General features: G+C 47.7%; 18 non-coding genes across 18 annotated transcripts; all 18 read right to left on the bottom strand.

Moving 5' to 3' along the window:
* Positions 1 to 1,199: 1,199 nt before the first annotated feature.
* On the bottom strand, positions 1,200 to 1,390 carry LOC142724948 (U2 spliceosomal RNA). The gene has a single exon (XR_012876410.1). It is a non-coding gene; the product is annotated as a U2 spliceosomal RNA (small nuclear RNA).
* Positions 1,391 to 2,690: 1,300 nt separating this feature from the next.
* On the bottom strand, positions 2,691 to 2,881 carry LOC142724901 (U2 spliceosomal RNA). The gene has a single exon (XR_012876367.1). It is a non-coding gene; the product is annotated as a U2 spliceosomal RNA (small nuclear RNA).
* A 1,284-nt stretch (positions 2,882 to 4,165) lies between these two features.
* On the bottom strand, positions 4,166 to 4,356 carry LOC142724899 (U2 spliceosomal RNA). Its single transcript, XR_012876365.1, has one exon. It is a non-coding gene; the product is annotated as a U2 spliceosomal RNA (small nuclear RNA).
* Positions 4,357 to 5,656: 1,300 nt separating this feature from the next.
* LOC142724906 (U2 spliceosomal RNA) lies at positions 5,657 to 5,843 on the bottom strand. Its single transcript, XR_012876372.1, has one exon. It is a non-coding gene; the product is annotated as a U2 spliceosomal RNA (small nuclear RNA).
* Positions 5,844 to 7,135: 1,292 nt separating this feature from the next.
* LOC142724898 (U2 spliceosomal RNA) lies at positions 7,136 to 7,326 on the bottom strand. Its single transcript, XR_012876364.1, has one exon. It is a non-coding gene; the product is annotated as a U2 spliceosomal RNA (small nuclear RNA).
* Positions 7,327 to 8,639: 1,313 nt separating this feature from the next.
* On the bottom strand, positions 8,640 to 8,830 carry LOC142724896 (U2 spliceosomal RNA). Its single transcript, XR_012876363.1, has one exon. It is a non-coding gene; the product is annotated as a U2 spliceosomal RNA (small nuclear RNA).
* A 1,293-nt stretch (positions 8,831 to 10,123) lies between these two features.
* On the bottom strand, positions 10,124 to 10,314 carry LOC142724895 (U2 spliceosomal RNA). The gene has a single exon (XR_012876362.1). It is a non-coding gene; the product is annotated as a U2 spliceosomal RNA (small nuclear RNA).
* Positions 10,315 to 11,615: 1,301 nt separating this feature from the next.
* LOC142724894 (U2 spliceosomal RNA) lies at positions 11,616 to 11,806 on the bottom strand. Its single transcript, XR_012876361.1, has one exon. It is a non-coding gene; the product is annotated as a U2 spliceosomal RNA (small nuclear RNA).
* Positions 11,807 to 13,086: 1,280 nt separating this feature from the next.
* LOC142724893 (U2 spliceosomal RNA) lies at positions 13,087 to 13,277 on the bottom strand. Its single transcript, XR_012876360.1, has one exon. It is a non-coding gene; the product is annotated as a U2 spliceosomal RNA (small nuclear RNA).
* Positions 13,278 to 14,573: 1,296 nt separating this feature from the next.
* On the bottom strand, positions 14,574 to 14,764 carry LOC142724892 (U2 spliceosomal RNA). The gene has a single exon (XR_012876359.1). It is a non-coding gene; the product is annotated as a U2 spliceosomal RNA (small nuclear RNA).
* Positions 14,765 to 16,041: 1,277 nt separating this feature from the next.
* Positions 16,042 to 16,232, bottom strand: LOC142724891 (U2 spliceosomal RNA). Its single transcript, XR_012876358.1, has one exon. It is a non-coding gene; the product is annotated as a U2 spliceosomal RNA (small nuclear RNA).
* A 1,288-nt stretch (positions 16,233 to 17,520) lies between these two features.
* On the bottom strand, positions 17,521 to 17,711 carry LOC142724936 (U2 spliceosomal RNA). The gene has a single exon (XR_012876399.1). It is a non-coding gene; the product is annotated as a U2 spliceosomal RNA (small nuclear RNA).
* A 1,296-nt stretch (positions 17,712 to 19,007) lies between these two features.
* LOC142724890 (U2 spliceosomal RNA) lies at positions 19,008 to 19,198 on the bottom strand. The gene has a single exon (XR_012876357.1). It is a non-coding gene; the product is annotated as a U2 spliceosomal RNA (small nuclear RNA).
* Positions 19,199 to 20,474: 1,276 nt separating this feature from the next.
* Positions 20,475 to 20,665, bottom strand: LOC142724889 (U2 spliceosomal RNA). Its single transcript, XR_012876356.1, has one exon. It is a non-coding gene; the product is annotated as a U2 spliceosomal RNA (small nuclear RNA).
* Positions 20,666 to 21,949: 1,284 nt separating this feature from the next.
* Positions 21,950 to 22,140, bottom strand: LOC142724887 (U2 spliceosomal RNA). Its single transcript, XR_012876354.1, has one exon. It is a non-coding gene; the product is annotated as a U2 spliceosomal RNA (small nuclear RNA).
* A 1,300-nt stretch (positions 22,141 to 23,440) lies between these two features.
* On the bottom strand, positions 23,441 to 23,631 carry LOC142724885 (U2 spliceosomal RNA). Its single transcript, XR_012876353.1, has one exon. It is a non-coding gene; the product is annotated as a U2 spliceosomal RNA (small nuclear RNA).
* A 1,292-nt stretch (positions 23,632 to 24,923) lies between these two features.
* On the bottom strand, positions 24,924 to 25,114 carry LOC142724884 (U2 spliceosomal RNA). The gene has a single exon (XR_012876352.1). It is a non-coding gene; the product is annotated as a U2 spliceosomal RNA (small nuclear RNA).
* Positions 25,115 to 26,406: 1,292 nt separating this feature from the next.
* On the bottom strand, positions 26,407 to 26,597 carry LOC142724883 (U2 spliceosomal RNA). Its single transcript, XR_012876351.1, has one exon. It is a non-coding gene; the product is annotated as a U2 spliceosomal RNA (small nuclear RNA).
* Between the last annotated feature and the right edge of the window lie 289 nt (positions 26,598 to 26,886).

Below are 26,886 nucleotides of genomic sequence, written 5' to 3'. Positions count from 1 at the left end.
CTCACACACTCACAGCTACACGGGAGGTGAATAAAGGCCGGAGAGGAAGCCAGACAGGATTTGCTTCTTTTGCTTGCACCACAATGCAGTGCTGAAAGAGGAGGAATCTACATAAAAACGCCTTCCTGGCAACGCCCAAATGCCCTGCTGCCATGCAGATAAACACTGGCAGCGGCAGCAAGTGCATGCCCACAGCCACCCCTTGTTCCTTCACACCTTGTATCAGCTGTAATCCAGTCCAGTCCAGTGCTGCCTGCTGAGCAGCACTGACCAACACTGCCTGGGCCCAGGCTTTTATCTCTGAGGCCCCATTATGATGTCAGAAAGCTGGCTCTGGAATCCTGAGGGCTCCACTATGACACGTGCAAAGTTCCGTCTGAACTTTATATAAGACGGTGAGGCTCAGTCAGTCACTCAGTGTTGCCTGAGAGGGCAACACTGCAACAGCCGGCCGCCAGGCTGTCTTTTTTTTGCACAGCTAGTTGCCTCCAGGAGGCCACAAGAGGGAGACAAGGGACTGCAAAATGGAAAATAGGCATCCACCAACTTTACAGACAACTTCTCCTTGCTCCTACAACCTCCATCCTTGCACAGTTTGTTATTCTTCTAGGTAACATAGTAACAAATCCAAATTGCTGCTCTCTTTGTAGGCAAGCAAGGCTTTGTTGCAACTGCAATTCTTACTTCTTCTTGAAATGTAGGGACGACAGTACATTCCATCACATCCATCTAGTGTACACAGGTAGGTCCATTGTGGCGGGCAGGCGAGCGGGCGGGCTGCTTTATTGGCTGTTTGCTGTTCCCCTACTCCACTCCACTATTTGACTGTTGTGCTGCATCAATCAATCAATCAATCAATCAATCAATCAATCAATCAATCAATCAATCAATCAATCAATCAGTGGCTGGCTCAGGTGCAGCTCTTTAACTTACCTAAAAGGGAGGGCGGAGAGAAGACAAGGAAGGTGAATGAGGTGTTCCAATGTGAAATGCCGGAAACACAGAAACACAGACGACACACAACAAGAGGTGGCAATCTATTCATTAATTGCATTTAATCAATGAGCTCATTATCACTCATGCATTGTCCAACAGGTGTTGAAATAATGGGATTAAAAGGGGAGATCCCTTCAGAAAGACAGAAACAATAGCAAAGACAAAAAACACTTTTGGAATCTGCTTTTAGTCAACACATAAGGAAAGGGTGCACCGGTCCTGGAAATACTGCAATACCAGGTCAATGCGTGGAGTGGACAGAGCAAGCTCTATTTCCATCTCCCTGTTCTAAAAATCTATTTAATATATGGTCCCCAGATAGGGGACGTATCAGATATTAAACTGATAAGAACAGATACTACACTTGATCTTAGCCAAAAGGCCGAGAAGCGATAACCCGAACGGGCCGCGCGTTGCCCGAGCCTGCCCGATACTGCTGTTCAGCCCTTGCAGCGATTCAGCCTACTTCTAGGCAATTCCATGGGGCCCTGCAGGCTCACACACTCACAGCTACACGGGAGGTGAATAAAGGCCGGAGAGGAAGCCAGACAGGATTTGCTTCTTTTGCTTGCACCACAATGCAGTGCTGAAAGAGGAGGAATCTACATAAAAACGCCTTCCTGGCAACGCCCAAATGCCCTGCTGCCATGCAGATAAACACTGGCAGCGGCAGCAAGTGCATGCCCACAGCCACCCCTTGTTCCTTCACACCTTGTATCAGCTGTAATCCAGTCCAGTCCAGTGCTGCCTGCTGAGCAGCACTGACCAACACTGCCTGGGCCCAGGCTTTTATCTCTGAGGCCCCATTATGATGTCAGAAAGCTGGCTCTGGAATCCTGAGGGCTCCACTATGACACGTGCAAAGTTCCGTCTGAACTTTATATAAGACGGTGAGGCTCAGTCAGTCACTCAGTGTTGCCTGAGAGGGCAACACTGCAACAGCCGGCCGCCAGGCTGTCTTTTTTTTGCACAGCTAGTTGCCTCCAGGAGGCCACAAGAGGGAGACAAGGGACTGCAAAATGGAAAATAGGCATCCACCAACTTTACAGACAACTTCTCCTTGCTCCTACAACCTCCATCCTTGCACAGTTTGTTATTCTTCTAGGTAACATAGTAACAAATCCAAATTGCTGCTCTCTTTGTAGGCAAGCAAGGCTTTGTTGCAACTGCAATTCTTACTTCTTCTTGAAATGTAGGGACGACAGTACATTCCATCACATCCATCTAGTGTACACAGGTAGGTCCATTGTGGCGGGCAGGCGAGCGGGCGGGCTGCTTTATTGGCTGTTTGCTGTTCCCCTACTCCACTCCACTATTTGACTGTTGTGCTGCATCAATCAATCAATCAATCAATCAATCAATCAATCAATCAATCAATCAATCAATCAATCAATCAGTGGCTGGCTCAGGTGCAGCTCTTTAACTTACCTAAAAGGGAGGGCGGAGAGAAGACAAGGAAGGTGAATGAGGTGTTCCAATGTGAAATGCCGGAAACACAGAAACACAGACGACACACAACAAGAGGTGGCAATCTATTCATTAATTGCATTTAATCAATGAGCTCATTATCACTCATGCATTGTCCAACAGGTGTTGAAATAATGGGATTAAAAGGGGAGATCCCTTCAGAAAGACAGAAACAATAGCAAAGACAAAAAACACTTTTGGAATCTGCTTTTAGTCAACACATAAGGAAAGGGTGCACCGGTCCTGGAAATACTGCAATACCAGGTCAATGCGTGGAGTGGACAGAGCAAGCTCTATTTCCATCTCCCTGTTCTAAAAATCCATTTAATATATGGTCCCCAGATAGGGGACGTATCAGATATTAAACTGATAAGAACAGATACTACACTTGATCTTAGCCAAAAGGCCGAGAAGCGATAACCCGAACGGGCCGCGCGTTGCCCGAGCCTGCCCGATACTGCTGTTCAGCCCTTGCAGCGATTCAGCCTACTTCTAGGCAATTCCATGGGGCCCTGCAGGCTCACACACTCACAGCTACACGGGAGGTGAATAAAGGCCGGAGAGGAAGCCAGACAGGATTTGCTTCTTTTGCTTGCACCACAATGCAGTGCTGAAAGAGGAGGAATCTACATAAAAACGCCTTCCTGGCAACGCCCAAATGCCCTGCTGCCATGCAGATAAACACTGGCAGCGGCAGCAAGTGCATGCCCACAGCCACCCCTTGTTCCTTCACACCTTGTATCAGCTGTAATCCAGTCCAGTCCAGTGCTGCCTGCTGAGCAGCACTGACCAACACTGCCTGGGCCCAGGCTTTTATCTCTGAGGCCCCATTATGATGTCAGAAAGCTGGCTCTGGAATCCTGAGGGCTCCACTATGACACGTGCAAAGTTCCGTCTGAACTTTATATAAGACGGTGAGGCTCAGTCAGTCACTCAGTGTTGCCTGAGAGGGCAACACTGCAACAGCCGGCCGCCAGGCTGTCTTTTTTTTGCACAGCTAGTTGCCTCCAGGAGGCCACAAGAGGGAGACAAGGGACTGCAAAATGGAAAATAGGCATCCACCAACTTTACAGACAACTTCTCCTTGCTCCTACAACCTCCATCCTTGCACAGTTTGTTATTCTTCTAGGTAACATAGTAACAAATCCAAATTGCTGCTCTCTTTGTAGGCAAGCAAGGCTTTGTTGCAACTGCAATTCTTACTTCTTCTTGAAATGTAGGGACGACAGTACATTCCATCACATCCATCTAGTGTACACAGGTAGGTCCATTGTGGCGGGCAGGCGAGCGGGCGGGCTGCTTTATTGGCTGTTTGCTGTTCCCCTACTCCACTCCACTATTTGACTGTTGTGCTGCATCAATCAATCAATCAATCAATCAATCAATCAATCAATCAATCAATCAGTGGCTGGCTCAGGTGCAGCTCTTTAACTTACCTAAAAGAGAGGGCGGAGAGAAGACAAGGAAGGTGAATGAGGTGTTCCAATGTGAAATGCCGGAAACACAGAAACACAGACGACACACAACAAGAGGTGGCAATCTATTCATTAATTGCATTTAATCAATGAGCTCATTATCACTCATGCATTGTCCAACAGGTGTTGAAATAATGGGATTAAAAGGGGAGATCCCTTCAGAAAGACAGAAACAATAGCAAAGACAAAAAACACTTTTGGAATCTGCTTTTAGTCAACACATAAGGAAAGGGTGCACCGGTCCTGGAAATACTGCAATACCAGGTCAATGCGTGGAGTGGACAGAGCAAGCTCTATTTCCATCTCCCTGTTCTAAAAATCCATTTAATATATGGTCCCCAGATAGGGGACGTATCAGATATTAAACTGATAAGAACAGATACTACACTTGATCTTAGCCAAAAGGCCGAGAAGCGATAACCCGAACGGGCCGCGCGTTGCCCGAGCCTGCCCGATACTGCTGTTCAGCCCTTGCAGCGATTCAGCCTACTTCTAGGCAATTCCATGGGGCCCTGCAGGCTCACACACTCACAGCTACACGGGAGGTGAATAAAGGCCGGAGAGGAAGCCAGACAGGATTTGCTTCTTTTGCTTGCACCACAATGCAGTGCTGAAAGAGGAGGAATCTACATAAAAACGCCTTCCTGGCAACGCCCAAATGCCCTGCTGCCATGCAGATAAACACTGGCAGCGGCAGCAAGTGCATGCCCACAGCCACCCCTTGTTCCTTCACACCTTGTATCAGCTGTAATCCAGTCCAGTCCAGTGCTGCCTGCTGAGCAGCACTGACCAACACTGCCTGGGCCCAGGCTTTTATCTCTGAGGCCCCATTATGATGTCAGAAAGCTGGCTCTGGAATCCTGAGGGCTCCACTATGACACGTGCAAAGTTCCGTCTGAACTTTATATAAGACGGTGAGGCTCAGTCAGTCACTCAGTGTTGCCTGAGAGGGCAACACTGCAACAGCCGGCCGCCAGGCTGTCTTTTTTTTGCACAGCTAGTTGCCTCCAGGAGGCCACAAGAGGGAGACAAGGGACTGCAAAATGGAAAATAGGCATCCACCAACTTTACAGACAACTTCTCCTTGCTCCTACAACCTCCATCCTTGCACAGTTTGTTATTCTTCTAGGTAACATAGTAATAAATCCAAATTGCTGCTCTCTTTGTAGGCAAGCAAGGCTTTGTTGCAACTGCAATTCTTACTTCTTCTTGAAATGTAGGGACGACAGTACATTCCATCACATCCATCTAGTGTACACAGGTAGGTCCATTGTGGCGGGCAGGCGAGCGGGCGGGCTGCTTTATTGGCTGTTTGCTGTTCCCCTACTCCACTCCACTATTTGACTGTTGTGCTGCATCAATCAATCAATCAATCAATCAATCAATCAATCAATCAATCAATCAATCAATCAATCAATCAGTGGCTGGCTCAGGTGCAGCTCTTTAACTTACCTAAAAGGGAGGGCGGAGAGAAGACAAGGAAGGTGAATGAGGTGTTCCAATGTGAAATGCCGGAAACACAGAAACACAGACGACACACAACAAGAGGTGGCAATCTATTCATTAATTGCATTTAATCAATGAGCTCATTATCACTCATGCATTGTCCAACAGGTGTTGAAATAATGGGATTAAAAGGGGAGATCCCTTCAGAAAGACAGAAACAATAGCAAAGACAAAAAACACTTTTGGAATCTGCTTTTAGTCAACACATAAGGAAAGGGTGCACCGGTCCTGGAAATACTGCAATACCAGGTCAATGCGTGGAGTGGACAGAGCAAGCTCTATTTCCATCTCCCTTCTTATCAGTTTAATATCTGATACGTCCCCATATCTGGGGACCATATATTAAATGGATAAGAACAGATACTACACTTGATCTTAGCCAAAAGGCCGAGAAGCGATAACCCGAACGGGCCGCGCGTTGCCCGAGCCTGCCCGATACTGCTGTTCAGCCCTTGCAGCGATTCAGCCTACTTCTAGGCAATTCCATGGGGCCCTGCAGGCTCACACACTCACAGCTACACGGGAGGTGAATAAAGGCCGGAGAGGAAGCCAGACAGGATTTGCTTCTTTTGCTTGCACCACAATGCAGTGCTGAAAGAGGAGGAATCTACATAAAAACGCCTTCCTGGCAACGCCCAAATGCCCTGCTGCCATGCAGATAAACACTGGCAGCGGCAGCAAGTGCATGCCCACAGCCACCCCTTGTTCCTTCACACCTTGTATCAGCTGTAATCCAGTCCAGTCCAGTGCTGCCTGCTGAGCAGCACTGACCAACACTGCCTGGGCCCAGGCTTTTATCTCTGAGGCCCCATTATGATGTCAGAAAGCTGGCTCTGGAATCCTGAGGGCTCCACTATGACCACGTGCAAAGTTCCGTCTGAACTTTATATAAGACGGTGAGGCTCAGTCAGTCACTCAGTGTTGCCTGAGAGGGCAACACTGCAACAGCCGGCCGCCAGGCTGTCTTTTTTTTGCACAGCTAGTTGCCTCCAGGAGGCCACAAGAGGGAGACAAGGGACTGCAAAATGGAAAATAGGCATTCCACCAACTTTACAGACAACTTCTCCTTGCTCCTACAACCTCCATCCTTGCACAGTTTGTTATTCTTCTAGGTAACATAGTAACAAATCCAAATTGCTGCTCTCTTTGTAGGCAAGCAAGGCTTTGTTGCAACTGCATATTCTTACTTCTTCTTGAAATGTAGGGACGACAGTACATTCCATCACATCCATCTAGTGTACACAGGTAGGTCCATTGTGGCGGGCAGGCGAGCGGGCGGGCTGCTTTATTGGCTGTTTGCTGTTCCCCTACTCCACTCCACTATTTGACTGTTGTGCTGCATCAATCAATCAATCAATCAATCAATCAATCAATCAATCAATCAATCAATCAGTGGCTGGCTCAGGTGCAGCTCTTGTAACTTACCTAAAAGGGAGGGCGGAGAGAAGACAAGGAAGGTGAATGAGGTGTTCCAATGTGAAATGCCGGAAACACAGAAACAAAGACGACACACAACAAGAGGTGGCAATCTATTCATTAATTGCATTTAATCAATGAGCTCATTATCACTCATGCATTGTCCAACAGGTGTTGAAATAATGGGATTAAAAGGGGAGATCCCTTCAGAAAGACAGAAACAATAGCAAAGACAAAAAACACTTTTGGAATCTGCTTTTAGTCAACACATAAGGAAAGGGTGCACCGGTCCTGGAAATACTGCAATACCAGGTCAATGCGTGGAGTGGACAGAGCAAGCTCTATTTCCATCTCCCTGTTCTAAAAATCCATTTAATATATGGTCCCCAGATAGGGGACGTATCAGATATTAAACTGATAAGAACAGATACTACACTTGATCTTAGCCAAAAGGCCGAGAAGCGATAACCCGAACGGGCCGCGCGTTGCCCGAGCCTGCCCGATACTGCTGTTCAGCCCTTGCAGCGATTCAGCCTACTTCTAGGCAATTCCATGGGGCCCTGCAGGCTCACACACTCACAGCTACACGGGAGGTGAATAAAGGCCGGAGAGGAAGCCAGACAGGATTTGCTTCTTTTGCTTGCACCACAATGCAGTGCTGAAAGAGGAGGAATCTACATAAAAACGCCTTCCTGGCAACGCCCAAATGCCCTGCTGCCATGCAGATAAACACTGGCAGCGGCAGCAAGTGCATGCCCACAGCCACCCCTTGTTCCTTCACACCTTGTATCAGCTGTAATCCAGTCCAGTCCAGTGCTGCCTGCTGAGCAGCACTGACCAACACTGCCTTGGCCCAGGCTTTTATCTCTGAGGCCCCATTATGATGTCAGAAAGCTGGCTCTGGAATCCTGAGGGCTCCACTATGACACGTGCAAAGTTCCGTCTGAACTTTATATAAGACGGTGAGGCTCAGTCAGTCACTCAGTGTTGCCTGAGAGGGGCAACACTGCAACAGCCGGCCGCCAGGCTGTCTTTTTTTTGCACAGCTAGTTGCCTCCAGGAGGCCACAAGAGGGAGACAAGGGACTGCAAAATGGAAAATAGGCATCCACCAACTTTACAGACAACTTCTCCTTGCTCCTACAACCTCCATCCTTGCACAGTTTGTTATTCTTCTAGGTAACATAGTAACAAATCCAAATTGCTGCTCTCTTTGTAGGCAAGCAAGGCTTTGTTGCAACTGCAATTCTTACTTCTTCTTGAAATGTAGGGACGACAGTACATTCCATCACATCCATCTAGTGTACACAGGTAGGTCCATTGTGGCGGGCAGGTGAGCGGGCGGGCTGCTTTATTGGCTGTTTGCTGTTCCCCTACTCCACTCCACTATTTGACTGTTGTGCTGCATCAATCAATCAATCAATCAATCAATCAATCAATCAATCAATCAATCAATCAATCAATCAATCAATCAATCAATCAGTGGCTGGCTCAGGTGCAGCTCTTTAACTTACCTAAAAGGGAGGGCGGAGAGAAGACAAGGAAGGTGAATGAGGTGTTCCAATGTGAAATGCCGGAAACACAGAAACACAGACGACACACAACAAGAGGTGGCAATCTATTCATTAATTGCATTTAATCAATGAGCTCATTATCACTCATGCATTGTCCAACAGGTGTTGAAATAATGGGATTAAAAGGGGAGATCCCTTCAGAAAGACAGAAACAATAGCAAAGACAAAAAACACTTTTGGAATCTGCTTTTAGTCAACACATAAGGAAAGGGTGCACCGGTCCTGGAAATACTGCAATACCAGGTCAATGCGTGGAGTGGACAGAGCAAGCTCTATTTCCATCTCCCTGTTCTAAAAATCCATTTAATATATGGTCCCCAGATAGGGGACGTATCAGATATTAAACTGATAAGAACAGATACTACACTTGATCTTAGCCAAAAGGCCGAGAAGCGATAACCCGAACGGGCCGCGCGTTGCCCGAGCCTGCCCGATACTGCTGTTCAGCCCTTGCAGCGATTCAGCCTACTTCTAGGCAATTCCATGGGGCCCTGCAGGCTCACACACTCACAGCTACACGGGAGGTGAGAAAAGGCCGGAGAGGAAGCCAGACAGGATTTGCTTCTTTTGCTTGCACCACAATGCAGTGCTGAAAGAGGAGGAATCTACATAAAAACGCCTTCCTGGCAACGCCCAAATGCCCTGCTGCCATGCAGATAAACACTGGCAGCGGCAGCAAGTGCATGCCCACAGCCACCCCTTGTTCCTTCACACCTTGTATCAGCTGTAATCCAGTCCAGTCCAGTGCTGCCTGCTGAGCAGCACTGACCAACACTGCCTGGGCCCAGGCTTTTATCTCTGAGGCCCCATTATGATGTCAGAAAGCTGGCTCTGGAATCCTGAGGGCTCCACTATGACACGTGCAAAGTTCCGTCTGAACTTTATATAAGACGGTGAGGCTCAGTCAGTCACTCAGTGTTGCCTGAGAGGGCAACACTGCAACAGCCGGCCGCCAGGCTGTCTTTTTTTTTGCACAGCTAGTTGCCTCCAGGAGGCCACAAGAGGGACACAAGGGACTGCAAAATGGAAAATAGGCATCCACCAACTTTACAGACAACTTCTCCTTGCTCCTACAACCTCCATCCTTGCACAGTTTGTTATTCTTCTAGGTAACATAGTAACAAATCCAAATTGCTGCTCTCTTTGTAGGCAAGCAAGGCTTTGTTGCAACTGCAATTCTTACTTCTTCTTGAAATGTAGGGACGACAGTACATTCCATCACATCCATCTAGTGTACACAGGTAGGTCCATTGTGGCGGGCAGGCGAGCGGGCGGGCTGCTTTATTGGCTGTTTGCTGTTCCCCTACTCCACTCCACTATTTGACTGTTGTGCTGCATCAATCAATCAATCAATCAATCAATCAATCAATCAATCAATCAATCAATCAATCAGTGGCTGGCTCAGGTGCAGCTCTTTAACTTACCTAAAAGGGAGGGCGGAGAGAAGACAAGGAAGGTGAATGAGGTGTTCCAATGTGAAATGCCGGAAACACAGAAACACAGACGACACACAACAAGAGGTGGCAATCTATTCATTAATTGCATTTAATCAATGAGCTCATTATCACTCATGCATTGTCCAACAGGTGTTGAAATAATGGGATTAAAAGGGGAGATCCCTTCAGAAAGACAGAAACAATAGCAAAGACAAAAAACACTTTTGGAATCTGCTTTTAGTCAACACATAAGGAAAGGGTGCACCGGTCCTGGAAATACTGCAATACCAGGTCAATGCGTGGAGTGGACAGAGCAAGCTCTATTTCCATCTCCCTGTTCTAAAAATCCATTTAATATATGGTCCCCAGATAGGGGACGTATCAGATATTAAACTGATAAGAACAGATACTACACTTGATCTTAGCCAAAAGGCCGAGAAGCGATAACCCGAACGGGCCGCGCGTTGCCCGAGCCTGCCCGATACTGCTGTTCAGCCCTTGCAGCGATTCAGCCTACTTCTAGGCAATTCCATGGGGCCCTGCAGGCTCACACACTCACAGCTACACGGGAGGTGAATAAAGGCCGGAGAGGAAGCCAGACAGGATTTGCTTCTTTTGCTTGCACCACAATGCAGTGCTGAAAGAGGAGGAATCTACATAAAAACGCCTTCCTGGCAACGCCCAAATGCCCTGCTGCCATGCAGATAAACACTGGCAGCGGCAGCAAGTGCATGCCCACAGCCACCCCTTGTTCCTTCACACCTTGTATCAGCTGTAATCCAGTCCAGTCCAGTGCTGCCTGCTGAGCAGCACTGACCAACACTGCCTGGGCCCAGGCTTTTATCTCTGAGGCCCCATTATGATGTCAGAAAGCTGGCTCTGGAATCCTGAGGGCTCCACTATGACACGTGCAAAGTTCCGTCTGAACTTTATATAAGACGGTGAGGCTCAGTCAGTCACTCAGTGTTGCCTGAGAGGGCAACACTGCAACAGCCGGCCGCCAGGCTGTCTTTTTTTTGCACAGCTAGTTGCCTCCAGGAGGCCACAAGAGGGAGACAAGGGACTGCAAAATGGAAAATAGGCATCCACCAACTTTACAGACAACTTCTCCTTGCTCCTACAACCTCCATCCTTGCACAGTTTGTTATTCTTCTAGGTAACATAGTAACAAATCCAAATTGCTGCTCTCTTTGTAGGCAAGCAAGGCTTTGTTGCAACTGCAATTCTTACTTCTTCTTGAAATGTAGGGACGACAGTACATTCCATCACATCCATCTAGTGTACACAGGTAGGTCCATTGTGGCGGGCAGGCGAGCGGGCGGGCTGCTTTATTGGCTGTTTGCTGTTCCCCTACTCCACTCCACTATTTGACTGTTGTGCTGCATCAATCAATCAATCAATCAATCAATCAATCAATCAATCAATCAATCAATCAATCAATCAATCAGTGGCTGGCTCAGGTGCAGCTCTTTAACTTACCCTAAAAGGGAGGGCGGAGAGAAGACAAGGAAGGTGAATGAGGTGTTCCAATGTGAAATGCCGGAAACACAGAAACACAGACGACACACAACAAGAGGTGGCAATCTATTCATTAATTGCATTTAATCAATGAGCTCATTATCACTCATGCATTGTCCAACAGGTGTTGAAATAATGGGATTAAAAGGGGAGATCCCTTCAGAAAGACAGAAACAATAGCAAAGACAAAAAACACTTTTGGAATCTGCTTTTAGTCAACACATAAGGAAAGGGTGCACCGGTCCTGGAAATACTGCAATACCAGGTCAATGCGTGGAGTGGACAGAGCAAGCTCTATTTCCATCTCCCTGTTCTAAAAATCCATTTAATATATGGTCCCCAGATAGGGGACGTATCAGATATTAAACTGATAAGAACAGATACTACACTTGATCTTAGCCAAAAGGCCGAGAAGCGATAACCCGAACGGGCCGCGCGTTGCCCGAGCCTGCCCGATACTGCTGTTCAGCCCTTGCAGCGATTCAGCCTACTTCTAGGCAATTCCATGGGGCCCTGCAGGCTCACACACTCACAGCTACACGGGAGGTGAATAAAGGCCGGAGAGGAAGCCAGACAGGATTTGCTTCTTTTGCTTGCACCACAATGCAGTGCTGAAAGAGGAGGAATCTACATAAAAACGCCTTCCTGGCAACGCCCAAATGCCCTGCTGCCATGCAGATAAACACTGGCAGCGGCAGCAAGTGCATGCCCACAGCCACCCCTTGTTCCTTCACACCTTGTATCAGCTGTAATCCAGTCCAGTCCAGTGCTGCCTGCTGAGCAGCACTGACCAACACTGCCTGGGCCCAGGCTTTTATCTCTGAGGCCCCATTATGATGTCAGAAAGCTGGCTCTGGAATCCTGAGGGCTCCACTATGACACGTGCAAAGTTCCGTCTGAACTTTATATAAGACGGTGAGGCTCAGTCAGTCACTCAGTGTTGCCTGAGAGGGCAACACTGCAACAGCCGGCCGCCAGGCTGTCTTTTTTTTGCACAGCTAGTTGCCTCCAGGAGGCCACAAGAGGGAGACAAGGGACTGCAAAATGGAAAATAGGCATCCACCAACTTTACAGACAACTTCTCCTTGCTCCTACAACCTCCATCCTTGCACAGTTTGTTATTCTTCTAGGTAACATAGTAACAAATCCAAATTGCTGCTCTCTTTGTAGGCAAGCAAGGCTTTGTTGCAACTGCAATTCTTACTTCTTCTTGAAATGTAGGGACGACAGTACATTCCATCACATCCATCTAGTGTACACAGGTAGGTCCATTGTGGCGGGCAGGCGAGCGGGCGGGCTGCTTTACTGGCTGTTTGCTGTTCCCCTACTCCACTCCACTATTTGACTGTTGTGCTGCATCAATCAATCAATCAATCAATCAATCAATCAATCAATCAATCAGTGGCTGGCTCAGGTGCAGCTCTTTAACTTACCTAAAAGGGAGGGCGGAGAGAAGACAAGGAAGGTGAATGAGGTGTTCCAATGTGAAATGCCGGAAACACAGAAACACAGACGACACACAACAAGAGGTGGCAATCTATTCATTAATTGCATTTAATCAATGAGCTCATTATCACTCATGCATTGTCCAACAGGTGTTGAAATAATGGGATTAAAAGGGGAGATCCCTTCAGAAAGACAGAAACAATAGCAAAGACAAAAAACACTTTTGGAATCTGCTTTTAGTCAACACATAAGGAAAGGGTGCACCGGTCCTGGAAATACTGCAATACCAGGTCAATGCGTGGAGTGGACAGAGCAAGCTCTATTTCCATCTCCCTGTTCTAAAAATCCATTTAATATATGGTCCCCAGATAGGGGACGTATCAGATATTAAACTGATAAGAACAGATACTACACTTGATCTTAGCCAAAAGGCCGAGAAGCGATAACCCGAACGGGCCGCGCGTTGCCCGAGCCTGCCCGATACTGCTGTTCAGCCCTTGCAGCGATTCAGCCTACTTCTAGGCAATTCCATGGGGCCCTGCAGGCTCACACACTCACAGCTACACGGGAGGTGAATAAAGGCCGGAGAGGAAGCCAGACAGGATTTGCTTCTTTTGCTTGCACCACAATGCAGTGCTGAAAGAGGAGGAATCTACATAAAAACGCCTTCCTGGCAACGCCCAAATGCCCTGCTGCCATGCAGATAAACACTGGCAGCGGCAGCAAGTGCATGCCCACAGCCACCCCTTGTTCCTTCACACCTTGTATCAGCTGTAATCCAGTCCAGTCCAGTGCTGCCTGCTGAGCAGCACTGACCAACACTGCCTGGGCCCAGGCTTTTATCTCTGAGGCCCCATTATGATGTCAGAAAGCTGGCTCTGGAATCCTGAGGGCTCCACTATGACACGTGCAAAGTTCCGTCTGAACTTTATATAAGACGGTGAGGCTCAGTCAGTCACTCAGTGTTGCCTGAGAGGGCAACACTGCAACAGCCGGCCGCCAGGCTGTCTTTTTTTTGCACAGCTAGTTGCCTCCAGGAGGCCACAAGAGGGAGACAAGGGACTGCAAAATGGAAAATAGGCATCCACCAACTTTACAGACAACTTCTCCTTGCTCCTACAACCTCCATCCTTGCACAGTTTGTTATTCTTCTAGGTAACATAGTAACAAATCCAAATTGCTGCTCTCTTTGTAGGCAAGCAAGGCTTTGTTGCAACTGCAATTCTTACTTCTTCTTGAAATGTAGGGACGACAGTACATTCCATCACATCCATCTAGTGTACACAGGTAGGTCCATTGTGGCGGGCAGGTGAGCGGGCGGGCTGCTTTATTGGCTGTTTGCTGTTCCCCTACTCCACTCCACTATTTGACTGTTGTGCTGCATCAATCAATCAATCAATCAATCAATCAATCAATCAATCAATCAATCAATCAATCAATCAGTGGCTGGCTCAGGTGCAGCTCTTTAACTTACCTAAAAGGGAGGGCGGAGAGAAGACAAGGAAGGTGAATGAGGTGTTCCAATGTGAAATGCCGGAAACACAGAAACACAGACGACACACAACAAGAGGTGGCAATCTATTCATTAATTGCATTTAATCAATGAGCTCATTATCACTCATGCATTGTCCAACAGGTGTTGAAATAATGGGATTAAAAGGGGAGATCCCTTCAGAAAGACAGAAACAATAGCAAAGACAAAAAACACTTTTGGAATCTGCTTTTAGTCAACACATAAGGAAAGGGTGCACCGGTCCTGGAAATACTGCAATACCAGGTCAATGCGTGGAGTGGACAGAGCAAGCTCTATTTCCATCTCCCTGTTCTAAAAATCCATTTAATATATGGTCCCCAGATAGGGGACGTATCAGATATTAAACTGATAAGAACAGATACTACACTTGATCTTAGCCAAAAGGCCGAGAAGCGATAACCCGAACGGGCCGCGCGTTGCCCGAGCCTGCCCGATACTGCTGTTCAGCCCTTGCAGCGATTCAGCCTATTTCTAGGCAATTCCATGGGGCCCTGCAGGCTCACACACTCACAGCTACACGGGAGGTGAATAAAGGCCGGAGAGGAAGCCAGACAGGATTTGCTTCTTTTGCTTGCACCACAATGCAGTGCTGAAAGAGGAGGAATCTACATAAAAACGCCTTCCTGGCAACGCCCAAATGCCCTGCTGCCATGCAGATAAACACTGGCAGCGGCAGCAAGTGCATGCCCACAGCCACCCCTTGTTCCTTCACACCTTGTATCAGCTGTAATCCAGTCCAGTCCAGTGCTGCCTGCTGAGCAGCACTGACCAACACTGCCTGGGCCCAGGCTTTTATCTCTGAGGCCCCATTATGATGTCAGAAAGCTGGCTCTGGAATCCTGAGGGCTCCACTATGACACGTGCAAAGTTCCGTCTGAACTTTATATAAGACGGTGAGGCTCAGTCAGTCACTCAGTGTTGCCTGAGAGGGCAACACTGCAACAGCCGGCCGCCAGGCTGTCTTTTTTTTGCACAGCTAGTTGCCTCCAGGAGGCCACAAGAGGGAGACAAGGGACTGCAAAATGGAAAATAGGCATCCACCAACTTTACAGACAACTTCTCCTTGCTCCTACAACCTCCATCCTTGCACAGTTTGTTATTCTTCTAGGTAACATAGTAACAAATCCAAATTGCTGCTCTCTTTGTAGGCAAGCAAGGCTTTGTTGCAACTGCAATTCTTACTTCTTCTTGAAATGTAGGGACGACAGTACATTCCATCACATCCATCTAGTGTACACAGGTAGGTCCATTGTGGCGGGCAGGCGAGCGGGCGGGCTGCTTTATTGGCTGTTTGCTGTTCCCCTACTCCACTCCACTATTTGACTGTTGTGCTGCATCAATCAATCAATCAATCAATCAATCAATCAATCAATCAAGTGGCTGGCTCAGGTGCAGCTCTTTAACTTACCTAAAAGGGAGGGCGGAGAGAAGACAAGGAAGGTGAATGAGGTGTTCCAATGTGAAATGCCGGAAACACAGAAACACAGACGACACACAACAAGAGGTGGCAATCTATTCATTAATTGCATTTAATCAATGAGCTCATTATCACTCATGCATTGTCCAACAGGTGTTGAAATAATGGGATTAAAAGGGGAGATCCCTTCAGAAAGACAGAAACAATAGCAAAGACAAAAAACACTTTTGGAATCTGCTTTTAGTCAACACATAAGGAAAGGGTGCACCGGTCCTGGAAATACTGCAATACCAGGTCAATGCGTGGAGTGGACAGAGCAAGCTCTATTTCCATCTCCCTGTTCTAAAAATCCATTTAATATATGGTCCCCAGATAGGGGACGTATCAGATATTAAACTGATAAGAACAGATACTACACTTGATCTTAGCCAAAAGGCCGAGAAGCGATAACCCGAACGGGCCGCGCGTTGCCCGAGCCTGCCCGATACTGCTGTTCAGCCCTTGCAGCGATTCAGCCTACTTCTAGGCAATTCCATGGGGCCCTGCAGGCTCACACACTCACAGCTACACGGGAGGTGAATAAAGGCCGGAGAGGAAGCCAGACAGGATTTGCTTCTTTTGCTTGCACCACAATGCAGTGCTGAAAGAGGAGGAATCTACATAAAAACGCCTTCCTGGCAACGCCCAAATGCCCTGCTGCCATGCAGATAAACACTGGCAGCGGCAGCAAGTGCATGCCCACAGCCACCCCTTGTTCCTTCACACCTTGTATCAGCTGTAATCCAGTCCAGTCCAGTGCTGCCTGCTGAGCAGCACTGACCAACACTGCCTGGGCCCAGACTTTTATCTCTGAGGCCCCATTATGATGTCAGAAAGCTGGCTCTGGAATCCTGAGGGCTCCACTATGACACGTGCAAAGTTCCGTCTGAACTTTATATAAGACGGTGAGGCTCAGTCAGTCACTCAGTGTTGCCTGAGAGGGCAACACTGCAACAGCCGGCCGCCAGGCTGTCTTTTTTTTGCACAGCTAGTTGCCTCCAGGAGGCCACAAGAGGGAGACAAGGGACTGCAAAATGGAAAATAGGCATCCACCAACTTTACAGACAACTTCTCCTTGCTCCTACAACCTCCATCCTTGCACAGTTTGTTATTCTTCTAGGTAACATAGTAACAAATCCAAATTGCTGCTCTCTTTGTAGGCAAGCAAGGCTTTGTTGCAACTGCAATTCTTACTTCTTCTTGAAATGTAGGGACGACAGTACATTCCATCACATCCATCTAGTGTACACAGGTAGGTCCATTGTGGCGGGCAGGCGAGCGGGCGGGCTGCTTTATTGGCTGTTTGCTGTTCCCCTACTCCACTCCACTATTTGACTGTTGTGCTGCATCAATCAATCAATCAATCAATCAATCAATCAATCAATCAATCAATCAATCAGTGGCTGGCTCAGGTGCAGCTCTTTAACTTACCTAAAAGGGAGGGCGGAGAGAAGACAAGGAAGGTGAATGAGGTGTTCCAATGTGAAATGCCGGAAACACAGAAACACAGACGACACACAACAAGAGGTGGCAATCTATTCATTAATTGCATTTAATCAATGAGCTCATTATCACTCATGCATTGTCCAACAGGTGTTGAAATAATGGGATTAAAAGGGGAGATCCCTTCAGAAAGACAGAAACAATAGCAAAGACAAAAAACACTTTTGGAATCTGCTTTTAGTCAACACATAAGGAAAGGGTGCACCGGTCCTGGAAATACTGCAATACCAGGTCAATGCGTGGAGTGGACAGAGCAAGCTCTATTTCCATCTCCCTGTTCTAAAAATCTATTTAATATATGGTCCCCAGATAGGGGACGTATCAGATATTAAACTGATAAGAACAGATACTACACTTGATCTTAGCCAAAAGGCCGAGAAGCGATAACCCGAACGGGCCGCGCGTTGCCCGAGCCTGCCCGATACTGCTGTTCAGCCCTTGCAGCGATTCAGCCTACTTCTAGGCAATTCCATGGGGCCCTGCAGGCTCACACACTCACAGCTACACGGGAGGTGAATAAAGGCCGGAGAGGAAGCCAGACAGGATTTGCTTCTTTTGCTTGCACCACAATGCAGTGCTGAAAGAGGAGGAATCTACATAAAAACGCCTTCCTGGCAACGCCCAAATGCCCTGCTGCCATGCAGATAAACACTGGCAGCGGCAGCAAGTGCATGCCCACAGCCACCCCTTGTTCCTTCACACCTTGTATCAGCTGTAATCCAGTCCAGTCCAGTGCTGCCTGCTGAGCAGCACTGACCAACACTGCCTGGGCCCAGGCTTTTATCTCTGAGGCCCCATTATGATGTCAGAAAGCTGGCTCTGGAATCCTGAGGGCTCCACTATGACACGTGCAAAGTTCCGTCTGAACTTTATATAAGACGGTGAGGCTCAGTCAGTCACTCAGTGTTGCCTGAGAGGGCAACACTGCAACAGCCGGCCGCCAGGCTGTCTTTTTTTTGCACAGCTAGTTGCCTCCAGGAGGGCACAAGAGGGAGACAAGGGACTGCAAAATGGAAAATAGGCATCCACCAACTTTACAGACAACTTCTCCTTGCTCCTACAACCTCCATCCTTGCACAGTTTGTTATTCTTCTAGGTAACATAGTAACAAATCCAAATTGCTGCTCTCTTTGTAGGCAAGCAAGGCTTTGTTGCAACTGCAATTCTTACTTCTTCTTGAAATGTAGGGACGACAGTACATTCCATCACATCCATCTAGTGTACACAGGTAGGTCCATTGTGGCGGGCAGGCGAGCGGGCGGGCTGCTTTATTGGCTGTTTGCTGTTCCCCTACTCCACTCCACTATTTGACTGTTGTGCTGCATCAATCAATCAATCAATCAATCAATCAATCAATCAATCAATCAATCAATCAATCAATCAGTGGCTGGCTCAGGTGCAGCTCTTTAACTTACCTAAAAGGGAGGGCGGAGAGAAGACAAGGAAGGTGAATGAGGTGTTCCAATGTGAAATGCCGGAAACACAGAAACACAGACGACACACAACAAGAGGTGGCAATCTATTCATTAATTGCATTTAATCAATGAGCTCATTATCACTCATGCATTGTCCAACAGGTGTTGAAATAATGGGATTAAAAGGGGAGATCCCTTCAGAAAGACAGAAACAATAGCAAAGACAAAAAACACTTTTGGAATCTGCTTTTAGTCAACACATAAGGAAAGGGTGCACCGGTCCTGGAAATACTGCAATACCAGGTCAATGCGTGGAGTGGACAGAGCAAGCTCTATTTCCATCTCCCTGTTCTAAAAATCCATTTAATATATGGTCCCCAGATAGGGGACGTATCAGATATTAAACTGATAAGAACAGATACTACACTTGATCTTAGCCAAAAGGCCGAGAAGCGATAACCCGAACGGGCCGCGCGTTGCCCGAGCCTGCCCGATACTGCTGTTCAGCCCTTGCAGCGATTCAGCCTACTTCTAGGCAATTCCATGGGGCCCTGCAGGCTCACACACTCACAGCTACACGGGAGGTGAATAAAGGCCGGAGAGGAAGCCAGACAGGATTTGCTTCTTTTGCTTGCACCACAATGCAGTGCTGAAAGAGGAGGAATCTACATAAAAACGCCTTCCTGGCAACGCCCAAATGCCCTGCTGCCATGCAGATAAACACTGGCAGCGGCAGCAAGTGCATGCCCACAGCCACCCCTTGTTCCTTCACACCTTGTATCAGCTGTAATCCAGTCCAGTCCAGTGCTGCCTGCTGAGCAGCACTGACCAACACTGCCTGGGCCCAGGCTTTTATCTCTGAGGCCCCATTATGATGTCAGAAAGCTGGCTCTGGAATCCTGAGGGCTCCACTATGACACGTGCAAAGTTCCGTCTGAACTTTATATAAGACGGTGAGGCTCAGTCAGTCACTCAGTGTTGCCTGAGAGGGCAACACTGCAACAGCCGGCCGCCAGGCTGTCTTTTTTTTGCACAGCTAGTTGCCTCCAGGAGGCCACAAGAGGGAGACAAGGGACTGCAAAATGGAAAATAGGCATCCACCAACTTTACAGACAACTTCTCCTTGCTCCTACAACCTCCATCCTTGCACAGTTTGTTATTCTTCTAGGTAACATAGTAACAAATCCAAATTGCTGCTCTCTTTGTAGGCAAGCAAGGCTTTGTTGCAACTGCAATTCTTACTTCTTCTTGAAATGTAGGGACGACAGTACATTCCATCACATCCATCTAGTGTACACAGGTAGGTCCATTGTGGCGGGCAGGCGAGCGGGCGGGCTGCTTTATTGGCTGTTTGCTGTTCCCCTACTCCACTCCACTATTTGACTGTTGTGCTGCATCAATCAATCAATCAATCAATCAATCAATCAATCAATCAGTGGCTGGCTCAGGTGCAGCTCTTTAACTTACCTAAAAGGGAGGGCGGAGAGAAGACAAGGAAGGTGAATGAGGTGTTCCAATGTGAAATGCCGGAAACACAGAAACACAGACGACACACAACAAGAGGTGGCAATCTATTCATTAATTGCATTTAATCAATGAGCTCATTATCACTCATGCATTGTCCAACAGGTGTTGAAATAATGGGATTAAAAGGGGAGATCCCTTCAGAAAGACAGAAACAATAGCAAAGACAAAAAACACTTTTGGAATCTGCTTTTAGTCAACACATAAGGAAAGGGTGCACCGGTCCTGGAAATACTGCAATACCAGGTCAATGCGTGGAGTGGACAGAGCAAGCTCTATTTCCATCTCCCTGTTCTAAAAATCCATTTAATATATGGTCCCCAGATAGGGGACGTATCAGATATTAAACTGATAAGAACAGATACTACACTTGATCTTAGCCAAAAGGCCGAGAAGCGATAACCCGAACGGGCCGCGCGTTGCCCGAGCCTGCCCGATACTGCTGTTCAGCCCTTGCAGCGATTCAGCCTACTTCTAGGCAATTCCATGGGGCCCTGCAGGCTCACACACTTACAGCTACACGGGAGGTGAATAAAGGCCGGAGAGGAAGCCAGACAGGATTTGCTTCTTTTGCTTGCACCACAATGCAGTGCTGAAAGAGGAGGAATCTACATAAAAACGCCTTCCTGGCAACGCCCAAATGCCCTGCTGCCATGCAGATAAACACTGGCAGCGGCAGCAAGTGCATGCCCACAGCCACCCCTTGTTCCTTCACACCTTGTATCAGCTGTAATCCAGTCCAGTCCAGTGCTGCCTGCTGAGCAGCACTGACCAACACTGCCTGGGCCCAGGCTTTTATCTCTGAGGCCCCATTATGATGTCAGAAAGCTGGCTCTGGAATCCTGAGGGCTCCACTATGACACGTGCAAAGTTCCGTCTGAACTTTATATAAGACGGTGAGGCTCAGTCAGTCACTCAGTGTTGCCTGAGAGGGCAACACTGCAACAGCCGGCCGCCAGGCTGTCTTTTTTTTGCACAGCTAGTTGCCTCCAGGAGGCCACAAGAGGGAGACAAGGGACTGCAAAATGGAAAATAGGCATCCACCAACTTTACAGACAACTTCTCCTTGCTCCTACAACCTCCATCCTTGCACAGTTTGTTATTCTTCTAGGTAACATAGTAACAAATCCAAATTGCTGCTCTCTTTGTAGGCAAGCAAGGCTTTGTTGCAACTGCAATTCTTACTTCTTCTTGAAATGTAGGGACGACAGTACATTCCATCACATCCATCTAGTGTACACAGGTAGGTCCATTGTGGCGGGCAGGCGAGCGGGCGGGCTGCTTTATTGGCTGTTTGCTGTTCCCCTACTCCACTCCACTATTTGACTGTTGTGCTGCATCAATCAATCAATCAATCAATCAATCAATCAATCAATCAATCAATCAGTGGCTGGCTCAGGTGCAGCTCTTTAACTTACCTAAAAGGGAGGGCGGAGAGAAGACAAGGAAGGTGAATGAGGTGTTCCAATGTGAAATGCCGGAAACACAGAAACACAGACGACACACAACAAGAGGTGGCAATCTATTCATTAATTGCATTTAATCAATGAGCTCATTATCACTCATGCATTGTCCGACAGGTGTTGAAATAATGGGATTAAAAGGGGAGATCCCTTCAGAAAGACAGAAACAATAGCAAAGACAAAAAACACTTTTGGAATCTGCTTTTAGTCAACACATAAGGAAAGGGTGCACCGGTCCTGGAAATACTGCAATACCAGGTCAATGCGTGGAGTGGACAGAGCAAGCTCTATTTCCATCTCCCTGTTCTAAAAATCCATTTAATATATGGTCCCCAGATAGGGGACGTATCAGATATTAAACTGATAAGAACAGATACTACACTTGATCTTAGCCAAAAGGCCGAGAAGCGATAACCCGAACGGGCCGCGCGTTGCCCGAGCCTGCCCGATACTGCTGTTCAGCCCTTGCAGCGATTCAGCCTACTTCTAGGCAATTCCATGGGGCCCTGCAGGCTCACACACTCACAGCTACACGGGAGGTGAATAAAGGCCGGAGAGGAAGCCAGACAGGATTTGCTTCTTTTGCTTGCACCACAATGCAGTGCTGAAAGAGGAGGAATCTACATAAAAACGCCTTCCTGGCAACGCCCAAATGCCCTGCTGCCATGCAGATAAACACTGGCAGCGGCAGCAAGTGCATGCCCACAGCCACCCCTTGTTCCTTCACACCTTGTATCAGCTGTAATCCAGTCCAGTCCAGTGCTGCCTGCTGAGCAGCACTGACCAACACTGCCTGGGCCCAGGCTTTTATCTCTGAGGCCCCATTATGATGTCAGAAAGCTGGCTCTGGAATCCTGAGGGCTCCACTATGACACGTGCAAAGTTCCGTCTGAACTTTATATAAGACGGTGAGGCTCAGTCAGTCACTCAGTGTTGCCTGAGAGGGCAACACTGCAACAGCCGGCCGCCAGGCTGTCTTTTTTTTGCACAGCTAGTTGCCTCCAGGAGGGCACAAGAGGGAGACAAGGGACTGCAAAATGGAAAATAGGCATCCACCAACTTTACAGACAACTTCTCCTTGCTCCTACAACCTCCATCCTTGCACAGTTTGTTATTCTTCTAGGTAACATAGTAACAAATCCAAATTGCTGCTCTCTTTGTAGGCAAGCAAGGCTTTGTTGCAACTGCAATTCTTACTTCTTCTTGAAATGTAGGGACGACAGTACATTCCATCACATCCATCTAGTGTACACAGGTAGGTCCATTGTGGCGGGCAGGCGAGCGGGCGGGCTGCTTTATTGGCTGTTTGCTGTTCCCCTACTCCACTCCACTATTTGACTGTTGTGCTGCATCAATCAATCAATCAATCAATCAATCAATCAATCAATCAATCAATCAATCAATCAATCAATCAGTGGCTGGCTCAGGTGCAGCTCTTTAACTTACCTAAAAGGGAGGGCGGAGAGAAGACAAGGAAGGTGAATGAGGTGTTCCAATGTGAAATGCCGGAAACACAGAAACACAGACGACACACAACAAGAGGTGGCAATCTATTCATTAATTGCATTTAATCAATGAGCTCATTATCACTCATGCATTGTCCAACAGGTGTTGAAATAATGGGATTAAAAGGGGAGATCCCTTCAGAAAGACAGAAACAATAGCAAAGACAAAAAACACTTTTGGAATCTGCTTTTAGTCAACACATAAGGAAAGGGTGCACCGGTCCTGGAAATACTGCAATACCAGGTCAATGCGTGGAGTGGACAGAGCAAGCTCTATTTCCATCTCCCTGTTCTAAAAATCCATTTAATATATGGTCCCCAGATAGGGGACGTATCAGATATTAAACTGATAAGAACAGATACTACACTTGATCTTAGCCAAAAGGCCGAGAAGCGATAACCCGAACGGGCCGCGCGTTGCCCGAGCCTGCCCGATACTGCTGTTCAGCCCTTGCAGCGATTCAGCCTACTTCTAGGCAATTCCATGGGGCCCTGCAGGCTCACACACTCACAGCTACACGGGAGGTGAATAAAGGCCGGAGAGGAAGCCAGACAGGATTTGCTTCTTTTGCTTGCACCACAATGCAGTGCTGAAAGAGGAGGAATCTACATAAAAACGCCTTCCTGGCAACGCCCAAATGCCCTGCTGCCATGCAGATAAACACTGGCAGCGGCAGCAAGTGCATGCCCACAGCCACCCCTTGTTCCTTCACACCTTGTATCAGCTGTAATCCAGTCCAGTCCAGTGCTGCCTGCTGAGCAGCACTGACCAACACTGCCTGGGCCCAGGCTTTTATCTCTGAGGCCCCATTATGATGTCAGAAAGCTGGCTCTGGAATCCTGAGGGCTCCACTATGACACGTGCAAAGTTCCGTCTGAACTTTATATAAGACGGTGAGGCTCAGTCAGTCACTCAGTGTTGCCTGAGAGGGCAACACTGCAACAGCCGGCCGCCAGGCTGTCTTTTTTTTGCACAGCTAGTTGCCTCCAGGAGGCCACAAGAGGGAGACAAGGGACTGCAAAATGGAAAATAGGCATCCACCAACTTTACAGACAACTTCTCCTTGCTCCTACAACCTCCATACTTGCACAGTTTGTTATTCTTCTAGGTAACATAGTAACAAATCCAAATTGCTGCTCTCTTTGTAGGCAAGCAAGGCTTTGTTGCAACTGCAATTCTTACTTCTTCTTGAAATGTAGGGACGACAGTACATTCCATCACATCCATCTAGTGTACACAGGTAGGTCCATTGTGGCGGGCAGGCGAGCGGGCGGGCTGCTTTATTGGCTGTTTGCTGTTCCCCTACTCCACTCCACTATTTGACTGTTGTGCTGCATCAATCAATCAATCAATCAATCAATCAATCAATCAATCAATCAATCAATCAATCAGTGGCTGGCTCAGGTGCAGCTCTTTAACTTACCTAAAAGGGAGGGCGGAGAGAAGACAAGGAAGGTGAATGAGGTGTTCCAATGTGAAATGCCGGAAACACAGAAACACAGACGACACACAACAAGAGGTGGCAATCTATTCATTAATTGCATTTAATCAATGAGCTCATTATCACTCATGCATTGTCCAACAGGTGTTGAAATAATGGGATTAAAAGGGGAGATCCCTTCAGAAAGACAGAAACAATAGCAAAGACAAAAAACACTTTTGGAATCTGCTTTTAGTCAACACATAAGGAAAGGGTGCACCGGTCCTGGAAATACTGCAATACCAGGTCAATGCGTGGAGTGGACAGAGCAAGCTCTATTTCCATCTCCCTGTTCTAAAAATCCATTTAATATATGGTCCCCAGATAGGGGACGTATCAGATATTAAACTGATAAGAACAGATACTACACTTGATCTTAGCCAAAAGGCCGAGAAGCGATAACCCGAACGGGCCGCGCGTTGCCCGAGCCTGCCCGATACTGCTGTTCAGCCCTTGCAGCGATTCAGCCTACTTCTAGGCAATTCCATGGGGTCCTGCAGGCTCACACACTCACAGCTACACGGGAGGTGAATAAAGGCCGGAGAGGAAGCCAGACAGGATTTGCTTCTTTTGCTTGCACCACAATGCAGTGCTGAAAGAGGAGGAATCTACATAAAAACGCCTTCCTGGCAACGCCCAAATGCCCTGCTGCCATGCAGATAAACACTGGCAGCGGCAGCAAGTGCATGCCCACAGCCACCCCTTGTTCCTTCACACCTTGTATCAGCTGTAATCCAGTCCAGTCCAGTGCTGCCTGCTGAGCAGCACTGACCAACACTGCCTGGGCCCAGGCTTTTATCTCTGAGGCCCCATTATGATGTCAGAAAGCTGGCTCTGGAATCCTGAGGGCTCCACTATGACACGTGCAAAGTTCCGTCTGAACTTTATATAAGACGGTGAGGCTCAGTCAGTCACTCAGTGTTGCCTGAGAGGGCAACACTGCAACAGCCGGCCGCCAGGCTGTCTTTTTTTTGCACAGCTAGTTGCCTCCAGGAGGCCACAAGAGGGAGACAAGGGACTGCAAAATGGAAAATAGGCATCCACCAACTTTACAGACAACTTCTCCTTGCTCCTACAACCTCCATCCTTGCACAGTTTGTTATTCTTCTAGGTAACATAGTAACAAATCCAAATTGCTGCTCTCTTTGTAGGCAAGCAAGGCTTTGTTGCAACTGCAATTCTTACTTCTTCTTGAAATGTAGGGACGACAGTACATTCCATCACATCCATCTAGTGTACACAGGTAGGTCCATTGTGGCGGGCAGGCGAGCGGGCGGGCTGCTTTATTGGCTGTTTGCTGTTCCCCTACTCCACTCCACTATTTGACTGTTGTGCTGCATCAATCAATCAATCAATCAATCAATCAATCAATCAATCAATCAATCAATCAATCAGTGGCTGGCTCAGGTGCAGCTCTTTAACTTATCTAAAAGGGAGGGCGGAGAGAAGACAAGGAAGGTGAATGAGGTGTTCCAATGTGAAATGCCGGAAACACAGAAACACAGACGACACACAACAAGAGGTGGCAATCTATTCATTAATTGCATTTAATCAATGAGCTCATTATCACTCATGCATTGTCCAACAGGTGTTGAAATAATGGGATCAAAAGGGGAGATCCCTTCAGAAAGACAGAAACAATAGCAAAGACAAAAAACACTTTTGGAATCTGCTTTTAGTCAACACATAAGGAAAGGGTGCACCGGTCCTGGAAATACTGCAATACCAGGTCAATGCGTGGAGTGGACAGAGCAAGCTCTATTTCCATCTCCCTGTTCTAAAAATCCATTTAATATATGGTCCCCAGATAGGGGACGTATCAGATATTAAACTGATAAGAACAGATACTACACTTGATCTTAGCCAAAAGGCCGAGAAGCGATAACCCGAACGGGCCGCGCGTTGCCCGAGCCTGCCCGATACTGCTGTTCAGCCCTTGCAGCGATTCAGCCTACTTCTAGGCAATTCCATGGGGCCCTGCAGGCTCACACACTCACAGCTACACGGGAGGTGAATAAAGGCCGGAGAGGAAGCCAGACAGGATTTGCTTCTTTTGCTTGCACCACAATGCAGTGCTGAAAGAGGAGGAATCTACATAAAAACGCCTTCCTGGCAACGCCCAAATGCCCTGCTGCCATGCAGATAAACACTGGCAGCGGCAGCAAGTGCATG

Source organism: Rhinoderma darwinii, unplaced genomic scaffold (assembly GCF_050947455.1).
Source record: "Rhinoderma darwinii isolate aRhiDar2 unplaced genomic scaffold, aRhiDar2.hap1 Scaffold_593, whole genome shotgun sequence".
NCBI classification, from domain to species: domain Eukaryota; kingdom Metazoa; phylum Chordata; class Amphibia; order Anura; family Rhinodermatidae; genus Rhinoderma; species Rhinoderma darwinii.
The sequence above is the reverse complement of the archived record's forward strand: the minus strand, read 5'-3'. Positions and strand labels throughout refer to the sequence as shown.